This window comes from Talpa europaea (genome assembly GCF_964194135.1).
Source record: "Talpa europaea genome assembly, chromosome: 9".
NCBI lineage: Eukaryota > Metazoa > Chordata > Mammalia > Eulipotyphla > Talpidae > Talpa > Talpa europaea.
This window is the reverse complement of record NC_140076.1, coordinates 11992033-12003629: the sequence shown is the minus strand read 5'-3', so window position 1 is coordinate 12003629 and position 11597 is coordinate 11992033.

The window sequence follows — 11597 nt, the reverse complement described above, 5'->3', positions numbered from 1 at the left end:
GCGCTGCAGAGGCTCCCCATTATGTCTCTGGTGAATCCTCTCACACACACACCCCTCCAGCATCTCCAACCTATACCCAAGTTCTTTTATGAATCAATAAATCTTTAAAAATAATGTCAACTCACTATGGCAGCAGAGGCTATATAGTACCAATTACCATTTTGCTCTGCAGAGTGGATGAAAAAGTTATTTTGTACCAATAACTATATACTATTCCCTCTTTAATAATGATGTTCACTTGTACTAGAACTTAGAACTGGGGCTGGGCAACTTAAAATATAAAATATGATTCTGTCCATCTTAAGAAAAATAAATTGTGAAGTCAGTCATACCTTATACATTCCTTCTCAATACCCATCGCTCTAATCAGACTGCCACACCAAAAACCCCTATCTTCTAGATTCAAAAATGTTTTACGGATCCCATCACCTTTTGAGACTATCAAAGCTAAAGTCCCTTTAGTTTTCTTGGGTGCTTGAACTCCAAATTTAAAGAAGTGGGCCTCCCTGGTGGCGCAAGGGGTTAAGCACCGCACTGTGAAGCAATCTGCAGCCGCTGCAGCACGAGTTCGATCCCCGGGCAGGGAGCAACCCACATGGTGCAACAGACCTCTCCTGTCTCGCCCGCTGCTCCCCTCAGCAGTGTATTTCAGTCAGTCTGCCTGTTCTGTTCCCCACTCTATCTCCAGTGAATCCTCTCATACCCCCCCTCCCCCCGCATCTCTGGCCTGTACCCCAGCTCCTGCATGCACAACAGACCTCTCATGGCACAACAGACCTCTCCTGTCTCACCCGCTGCTCCCCTTAGCAGTGTATTTCAGTCAGTCTGCCTGTTCTGCTCCCCACTCTGTCTCTGGTGAATCCTCTCATACACCCCCTTCCCCCACATCTCTGGCCTGTACCCCAACTCTTGTATGCATAAATAAATCTTTTAAAAAAATTTAAAGAAGTTATGTAACCCCTCCTATTAGTGTTGTTATTATTAGCTAGCTGCCAACGAAATTCCACCAGACAACCCTTGGGACAAGGATTTATAGGAAGGAAGGGAGGGAAGGTTCCCAACTACAGATGCCCTATCGTCCCATGGTTCTCTCTAGGTACAAGGCACAAACAGCATACAAAAAGATTTAAAATTGAGTGTTTGCTAATAAATGTTTTGCAAAAATATGTATATGTTCAGATTATTATATTCCTTATAAAGCTATGTCAAATATTAACAGTAAACAACATGAATAAAAGCTAAGTCAATTTTTTGGTAATTCACCGTGGTAAAAATAAGTATCTATGGTCCAGGCACAGAGACCCTAAGACCCATCGTTATTTTCTAAATGACCCATGTGTGCCTTTTGTTACTCATAACTGTTCCTTCCAATCACACCAGAGTTTACGTTAGTAAGACCCCTATCTAGGTGTCCCTAGATAGCTCAGGATGGGACTGCTCACCAGAAAGATCAAGTGATTGTAGGGTTGAAGCTTTCAGCTTCACCTACCAATGGAGAGAGAGCAGAGGAAAAGCAGAGGCTGAGCTCTGAAAACTCTTGAACAAAGAGATTCAAGGAAATCTGGAGAGCTTCTGAACTGATGAAGCATGTACTGAAAGGGTGCTGTGCCAAGACAGGCATGGAAGCTGTATGGCCCTGGCCCCACCCCTGCCTCATACACTGTCCTATGGATGACTTCCATTTGGCCGCTCCTGAGCTGTATTTTTAATAGTATCAATTATAAATGTCTTCATGACTTCTGTGAGTTGTTTTAGAGAATTATCGACTATGAAGGGGGTCACAGAAATCCACAGTTGTGCAATTTAGCCAAAAAGAAGTGTGGACAGCCTGGGCACTGTTCTAGCGCCTGAAGCAGAGTAGTCTTGTGGGGCTGAGAGCTTAACCTGTGAGGTTTGTACTACAGGGGGAGTGAGGATAGAAGTGACAGAAGTGTTTTGCTAATCTTAAAGACACAAATGCTGTTTTCATTTGAAACACATTTCCCCCTGAAGTAACTCATTTTCATACTTAGGATGCAGGAAAAAAAGATACACTATAGAAATCACAAGAATTAATAACCCAGAATTTCAGAAGCCTTCCTTATCTACCCAGTGAACACCTGGCCTGGTTCTAGGATTAGATAAATAAAATCAGTACCACTTGTCTCTATCAAATCCAGTCAACTTTCAAGAATGCAGTTTACATACCCTTTGATGTATGTAATATACAGCAGCATATCTAAAGTAGCTCTTTGATTATCTGCCCATATGATCATTACGTAACCCAGAGAACCCAAGCTACAGAGATACATCTGAAGCATGCACATGTATGCAGGTGTTCTAACACTGTCTTGTTTGGTTTTGTATCAGACACATACGGCTGACATTCTATGTCCAACTAAGAATACGGTACTGTCCAACCCCAAAATCTCATTTCACTTCCACCACAAATCCCTTTCTCCCCCAAAACAAACAATACAACAGGTCCTAGAACACTAAAGTTGATGAGGGAATAAGCTAATTCCCAGTGGGGGCCACAGTCTCTGTGGAGTTTGCACACTGTCTCCATGTCTGTGGGTTTTCTCTAGCTCCTCCAGTTTCCATCTACATCCCAAAGATGTGCAAGGCAGGTTCACTAGTGTGTGTAAATTGTCCCACTCAGAGTAAGTGTCGGTATATGTGTGAGCGTACCAAGTTGAAAGGGTACCCTGTCGAGAATGCCCAGAGAGTCATGAGAGGCTCCAGCCATCCACCACCCTGAACTGGAATAAGTGGGCAGGAAAACGAATACAATTTTTTATTAGACGTATTAGATGTCTTTGGAGTCTTTACTTAGAAGACTAGTGATGTCTTTGTAGCCAGAAATATGCAGTAGGACCTTAACTCTTGTTTATATCATTTTGCCTGTTATAAGACTAGTTTCTCTGTAGGTTTTACTTAAAGTCCCAGTTCCAAGGCTTAGAGAGAAGATTAAATGACTTACTGATTAAATGACTTACTTATTGTTAAGGGGAATGTTTTTAAACCCTGAAGTAAATTTTTAGTGTCAAACAAAATTTAAGAGAACTTAATCATGAGTTCACCCAATATCACTTAAAAGAGCCAAAATAAAGAATAGAAAACAATTTTTTAATTGGAATTCTCAGTGAGCTAGTTCAACCTCATCATTTGCAGGTAATGAGGCTTCAGTGAGAAGGAGATGTCCCGAGTCAGACAGTCACTGCCCAGGCTTCCTGACATTCTCTCCCAACTCTTCAGACTACAGGCAAGTACAAAACAAGCCACATAAAGGTAGCTCTTTTGAACTTAATAATTTGTTTTCTGAATCTCTCAGTAAATAGGAAATAACCTCAGAAAACACTGGCATTCTTCAAAAGGTGAAACCCATACAGCTTCTACTCAGCTGCTCGCCCTAATGAGAATTTTTAAAAATCAGCAATTTGCTCAGTTTTTAATAATAAATGTATTCATTCTGATTTGAAAAATAAGTTAAAATGGAATTTTCTACAAAAAAAACCTAAACAACCTTTCAACAAGTAAAGAGCAGACAAGCCTGAGTTGGAAAAGACAGTTCCCTCTAGTTCTCCTGTGTTCCTACACATCTTGGGTATGCTAAGAATGCAAGGCCCTAACCACTCTAACCTGGTTATGACATAGGGTTGTGTTTGCAGCAAACAATTTTGAAGGATACAGTAATGTCTCCCCCTCTGAAAGAGCAAGCTTGCTTCCTGCTTGCTATTAAATAGTGAGTTCCCCAAGCTTAGTGTTCTCAGCTGAGAAACAAACTCACTGCTTCTATCTTAGGACCAAGGGGAAGTAACACACTATACTTGAACTCCTACTGCTGCTTGTGCCTTCAGTAACACCATTATTTTGTTTCTGACCCAGGAGTCTTATATTTTCTGCCAGCATCCATAAAATGCCAGGCTAACAGATTATTTTATAAAGAGTAAAATAAAATCACAGATCCTGTCTGTTGACTAAAGCACTTTGAAAAATAATCCTTCTGTTGTGATTTTAAGTGCTCTAAGTAATACAGCAGCTAGTTTCTTAGATTTGAGCAAAGGTTAGATAAGAACATATGGTGTTAAATATTTGACTCATTACCCAATTTTTTTCTATAGAAAGTGCTCCTGAAATAATTTTCAAGAATTTTCCCACCTTTTCATTCTCGGTCCAGCCAATACAACTTCTGTAAGAGTCAAGTGGTTGTTTTAATCTGCTTATGTTCCACCTATATCTGTTCTTATAGGGAGAAATTAGTGAAGGCAAGCGTCTAGCATCAACGAAGGTGGTAAGCAAGGTGGTTCCTCAGTGAGCAAATAAGAATGTATTATTAATTTGTTTTGCTTTTAGTAAAGTTAATACATTGTTTTAATTTTTTAAAAAAAACCTAATTTTATTCTCTATTCTTATATTGTGTTCTCCTATAGCGGTTAAGTAATCATTATAGAAAGGTTTAAAGGACAAGGTCTCCATGGTATATGTCTGTCTGAGAGTCCTTATTGCTTTTTCCCTGTTGGCTTCTGATGTGAAATCGGCAAATACGTGCAAAACTGGTAGATAGTTACCAAAAAAAAAAAAAAAAAATCAGAGAAGTAGATTCAGGCAGAAATATAAGCAATACTATTTACTACATCCTTTTTTTTTAAAGATTTATTTATATATTTATAAATACACAAGAACTGGGGTACAGGACAGAGTTGTGGGGGGTGAGAGGATTCACCAGAGACAAAGCAAGGAACAGAACAGGAAAATCGACTGAAATACACTGCTGAGGGGAGCAGTGGGCGAGTCAGGAGAGGTCTGCTGCGCCATGTGGGTAGCTCCCTGGCCAGGGATCGAACCTGTGTTGCAGTGGCTGTGGCAAGCCTCATAGGTTGCAACTCAACCCCTTGCACCACCAGGAGGCCCCTACTTACATCTTTTGATTGCTGGAAACAATACTATCATTTATGTCCTTTCCCCTAAATATACTTTTCAAATACTACGTAAAATAAAAGTATCTTTGGGTTTTTGACAAATACACAGTGCTACAAGTCTCCATGAATCTCTCTCCAACAAAATGATTGCAAAACTACTATCTCCAATTGCCAATTAAATTAACATATGCAAAGTGTTGAATGGCAAACATTATACACTCATTAAAAGCAAACTCCAATTCCTCCAGGGTGTGTTAGTTATCATTTTATACTGTATCTGAGATTTTTTTGAAAATTAATCCTATCAGTATTTAAATGAGCTATGTAAATTTTAAGTTTCTAGCTTTCAAAGTAATTTAGAAAGTTGAAGAATGAGCAATAATGTGTAAGTCATAATGTGAAGTAAGCAATAATAAATAATAAAGTATTTGATTACAGGAGAATGGAGATTACATTAAGATTTTCCCTCCAAATATTAAACACTTGTAGATACATTCACTCATTCAACAAAGCCTTAAGCACCTAAACATAGCCCTACCCACAAAGACTGGAACAAAGTTAATGAACTCTTGAGTCAACAATCCTAGAATATATAAAGAAACAAAAAAGCACCATTCTCCACCACACACATTCTTTGTAACATTACCAACACTAATGCTCGTATACGCATTTTCCCCATTTTCTTAATAAGGGTAACGAAATAATAAGAAAGTGCAAGGAGATGTTAAACATGCACAGACCTCCCGGCTCATAAAATGACAAAGAGCTTTTTTTTTCAAAAGATTTATTTTATTTATACAAGAACTGAGGTACAGGTCAGAGGCGCAGGAGGGTTGAGAGGATTCACCAGAAACAGAGTGGGGAACAGAACAGGCAGATGACCAAAATACACTGAGGGGAGCAGCGGGCGAGACAGGTGAGGTCTGCCGCACCATGTGGGTTGCTCCGCGGCCGCCAGGGGTCGAACCGGCACTGCAGAGGCTGCGGACAGCTTCACAGTGCTGCGCTGAACTGCCTGCACCACCAGGGAGGCCCCCAAAGAGCAAATCTCAAATCTGAATTGGCCACAGCTCTGAGGGCCAGATAACATGGGGGAAAACAGGACTAAAATTGCTCAACCACGTTTCTATGCATTATACTCAACCCAGCTAGTCAACTGCCCGTTGTCCAATAGTTTGGGGCATATTTCAAAGTCTGTGCCTTTACTCATATCTCCCCAAACATCTTGGACATTTTGGCCTTGCAACTCTTCCTATTTCTATCCAAACTTACCACTCCAAATCCCACCATATCTTACACATCTTCCCAAACTATTGCAGCTATCAGAAACTGCTCCCATTCTCTGACCTCCCAGGACAAGACACTTCTTAGCTCTCAAATCTCATCTTCCATAGTCCTCTCCCCTCACTCTCCATGCTATAGCTACATGGTCTCTCTATATTCTCCAAATATGCCAGGCCTCAAGAAGAAAACAAAAATAAACAAAAAGCAAATATGCCAGGCTCTGTCCTGCCTCCAGATCTTTATACTAGTCAAGAGTACTGTCCCCTCTGCTCATCCTTCAGAACTCAGAGTTCAAATCTTCTCAGAAAATTCTCCTTAAGCATCCCACCCCATCCCTTCCTTACATCTATCATAATACCCTGTTTACCTTCTTTATAGTGTGGTAATAATGTGTAATTATCTTGCTTACTTGTTATATAACAGTAGACAAATTTAAAAAAAGATGAGTGCCCCTTAAAGACTGGGACTCTGCCGTATTCCCAGAAAACAGCTGGATATTGGGCACACAGGTACTCACTGAATAATGAATAACAAGTGAGTATTTAGCCATTCTAAGTTTATTCACATGTGGTTGTGCTTATTCTTTTAAAAAAAAAAAAAGATTTATTTATTTATACAAGCACTGGGTACAGTCAGAAGCATGGGAGGGTCAGAGAATTCACCAGAGCCAGAGCGGGGAGCAGAGAAGGCAGAGGGACCGAAGTACACTGCTGAGGGGAGCAGCAGGCGGCAGGAGAGGTCTGTGCGCCATGTGGGACCCTCCTCCGGTGGCCAGGGAGCAGCCCGGGATCAAAGCAGCGCTGCAGAGGCTGCGGGCAGCTTCGCAAGCCAGCGCTCAATCGCTGCGCCACCAGGGAGGCCCAAAAGGGGATATTTTAAGGCAAACAAATGTAGGTTCCAATCTTAGCTCTATTCCAATGTGCATGATCCTCATCTACACAATAACATCTAACTCATAAAAGTGCTATAAAGAAAATGAGGTAATGTACATAAAGCAAGTAATACATCACCTGGCACAGAGTAAACACCTAATATGGCAACTTACTCTTATCCCCAATTAAAACTTGCAAAAACCAAAATGGTCCTCTGATAAATAATCAGAATCACTGGTAAGTGGAAACATCTCAACGTTATAAAATGCAGAAAAATGTGCTTCTACTTGACATGAATATTTACTGTTCCATGATCACTCCTTTCTGTATAACTTCACTCTGAACTCAAAGAACAGTTTAACTAAATGTAGTTTGTAGCAGGAGGATCTGAAATTTAAGAGACAAAACAGGGGCCTCCATGGTGGCACAGGGGTTAAAGTCTCAGCACTATTAAGCTCCACTGTGGAATGAGTTAAATCCTGGGCCAGGGAGCTGACCCACAAGGCGCAGTACAGCTCTCCTGTCTTGCCTGCTGCTCCCCTCAGCAGTATATTTCAGTAGATCTGCCTGTTCTGCTCCCCACTCTGTCTCTGGTGAATCCTCTCACCACCGTCCCCACACCTCTGGCCTACACCCCAACTCTTGTATGCATAAATAAATAAAATTAATCTTTAAAAAAAGAACAATAAAATGCTGTAACATTAAAACAGTAAATACAACAGAAAAATTAAGTAACACTACACTATACGATGAAATGCCATCCATATAGTTATAAGAACTACCAACACAGTAATTCAATGTTATTAAAAATATATACTTCCAAACTGTTAACGTTTGGTGTTCTAATGTGTAAAAAATAAATGCAAAAAGTTTAACAGTAGCTGTATGGACACACATAGTATTTGTGTCCCTTAAAAAACAAGACTCAAGTGTCTAGATTTTACCCAATCTTCACTGCCTCAGGACACAAGTTAGGACCTAGAACAATAGACTTCTGTTGTTCCAAGAAACAACTCTATTAAGTATAAAAGCCAGCCTATTATAGCAATACACTGGGTAAGATAGAAACCCTGCCTTCAAAGGCCCTCAAAACATTTTAGTAATTTACAATGCTTATTCTGTGCCAAACACTTCCATAAACAGTTTGACATACATCGCACATGGTATATTTTATTGGCTACAAGCAGAAGAGACTAACACAACTGTAGTAGTCTGATTCCTACAAAATTACACTATAACTGCAAGTGTCATAGGTTTTCAAAAGAGTAATAAATACAGAAGTGGTCTAGAAGAACATGAGACTAAACCTCTAGTTAGATGGAATATCAGGAGAAAAGTATACAAATAGTGCCACTCTGCAAAGAGGAAGCAGAAAAAAGAAAAAACAAACCTAGATTAGGTCCAAATCATATAGACAATGAAAGCTAGGCAGAGGTCTTTTCTTTTACCCTGGGTAGGGAGTAGGAGGCTATCACTTCTCTCTTACTCGTGAACATCAGAACTTTGATTCACAGCTTTGATTCAGAATCTTGGTAATCTTGTACCTGTATTCCAAAGCAGACTGTCAAAGGTAAACAAACAAAGGAACTCATTTAAGGAAAAAACTGAAGGAACTCATTTAAGAAACTATTTTAATAATCTAAGCCTTACATGAAGTTCTTACACTAGGGTAGTGGCAAGGAAACAGATAAGAAATAATTTAACAGTTTGAGGGTGGAGAATGGATTTATTTAAGGAGGTAGCAAATCTGGAGGAAAAATTTTGGCTTGGGAAATCAGAGAACAGGTGTACCAGATACAGAAGTTTGAAGAAATCTGCTATGTTCTTGTAAGAAAACATGCAAAAGAACAGCCTTTTCAGAATCAGTACCAGTAATCTGGTCCTCAGTCTATCAAGCACGAAATCATGTGCCAGCCTGTATCCAAAATCCTACATACAAGCATACATTTGCAGCAAAAAATTAAGTCACTAGGGCCTCCCCGGTGGCGCAGCAGTTGAGCGCTGGGTTGCGAAGCTGCCCACAGCCTCTGCAGCATCGGTTCCATCCCCGGCCACCGGGTGAGGGTCCCACATGCCGCCTGCTGCTCCCCTCAGCACTGTACTTCGTCAGTCAGCCTGCTCTGCTCTCCGCTCTGACTGGTGAATTCTCTCACCCTCCCACACTTCTGACTGTACCCAGTACTTGTATAAATAAATAAAATAAATCAAAAAAAAAAAATTAAGTCACTATTATTACAGACAATTCTAAAATGAGTGGCAAACTGAACACCATTCTTTGAAAGGTTACCAGGTGAGGTGTCAACCTTCTTAGTTGTATCAAATGAGGTAGATAGAGGTAACTATTCAAATTCTCACCTTGCCTCTTACAAAGCACAAGTCATTTTTTTTTAAAAGAAAAAGACTCCCAAGATTCTGAATCAAAGCAGTCTACCAATTTTGATGCAAAATCTGTTGTTAATGGGGTGAATTTCTACAGAAGCATTCATCTGTACACGTGAGGAAATAATCTTAAGTAATAAGAGATACTATAACATTTGCACCAAAGTGAACGTCCAGTAGAGCTGCTGCAGATATCTCAGCTTAGTGGTACAGCAGTAACAATACAGCTGTATCCACTAAAAAAAGATCAAGCAAAACAAAAACCAAGCTGCAAAGACTGAAAATAAACAGTCTGTAGGGGCTTCCCTGGTGGCGCAAGGGGTTGGGACGCAGCCTGTGAAGCTATCCGAAGCCACTGCAGCATCAATTCGATCCCCAGGCGGGGAGCTACCCACATGGCACAACAGACCTCTCCTGACTCACCTGCTGCTCCCCTCAGCAGTGTGTTTCGGTTGGTCTGCCTGTTCTGTTCCCCACTTTGTCTCTGGTGAATCCTCTCACCCCCCACACCTCTGGCCTGTATCCCAGTTCTTATATGCACAAATAAATGGATCAAGAAAGGAAAAGAAAAGAAACTATGTAATGAAAACCAATCTACCATCTCAGGAACACTTTCAAACCAAGAGCAACACCATCAAAGCACAAATTTCTACCTATGGAAATTATATACAATACACCATATTTTGGAAAGCTGCACCTCCAGGCAGTCAACAGGAGCCTCATGCATTTACTCCAGTGTGGCATACAAATATTCTGTTTGCCTTAATCTGAAAAAGATTAGGAAACACTGCCCTCCAGCAGACCAGGGAAGAGTGCTGGTGAGTTTCTCCTACACCAAACAGTTTAAGAGAAAATTCAATTAGAGAAAAATTCATTGGAGAAAAATTCAATCTAGGCCCTTGAAAACGCAACTTTTTTTTTTTTCCAGGATGAGAGCTAAGACTAGATTTTAGTTATTAACATTTCTCCTTGAGATCAGAGATATGATGTATTTGGGGGGAGGAGCAAATAACTTTTTTTTAAAGATTTATTTATGCATAGAAAAACCAGGGTATAAGCAGGGGGAGAAGGGGTGAGAGGATTCACCAGAGACAGAGTGGGGAGCAGAACAGGCAGATTGACTGAAATACACTGCTGAGGGGAGCAGCAAGCAAAAGAGGAGAGGTCTGCTGCACCGTATGGGTTAGCTCCCTGGCAGGTGATGGAACTCAGGCAATAAAGATGATAGCACTGAGACTTAACTGCGAGGCCACCAACGAGGCCCCCTAAAAAACATTTTTTACATTTGACCAGCTAAATGCCAACTGCATTTCACTTGTTTTCATAGTCAACAATTACATGAATAATCCTGTTATGTTCCTCATAACAATTAGTGTTCAATAAAATGTCATACATTCAAATGGTAACTAGAAATTAACATTATTTCATTAGTACTAAGTAGGTAATGGCACATAATTTTTTTTTAAGATTTAACTTATTTATGGATAGAAGAGCTGGGGGGTGGGGAGAATGCCGTGGAGGATTCACCAGAGACAGAGTGGGAAGCACAACAGGCAGATGTACTGAAACACACTGCTGAGGGGAGCAGCGGGCCAGAGCCAGACAAGAGAGGTCAGCTGTGCCTTGTGGGTTAGCAACCTGGCAGGGGGCTTGAACTCCTATGACATGCCCATAAAGTCACAGTGCTGAGACTTAACCCCTTGTGCCACCAGGGAGGTCTGACACATTATAACTTTCAACAGCACATTAGTTCCTGATCATAAGCACACACATGAGGTGACTGTACACAATAAGCAAATTTTAATTCCTTTAGAAGTCAAATAAGCTTCACATTCACCTTCAGATTACGATCCCTGCAATAAATTCTGGTACACTACCCACAAGAAACCAGGTTATACTTCAGTAGAGGGATAAATAAAAATAAAGCACTCAACACTGTTAAGATACCTACCAGTCATTCTAGCAGTCCTAAAGGTGCTCAAATTTTAATGTGCATAAAAATCATGTGGGGAATCTTGTTAAAAACAGTTTCTGAATCAGCAGTACTTCGATGAAGCCTTAAATTTCTATTGAGCTCCAAGATAATGCTTATATTGCTGGTCTATAGACCACAACAAAGCATACTTAAGACTTCACACTCTTTGTTTCTATGATACCAGTT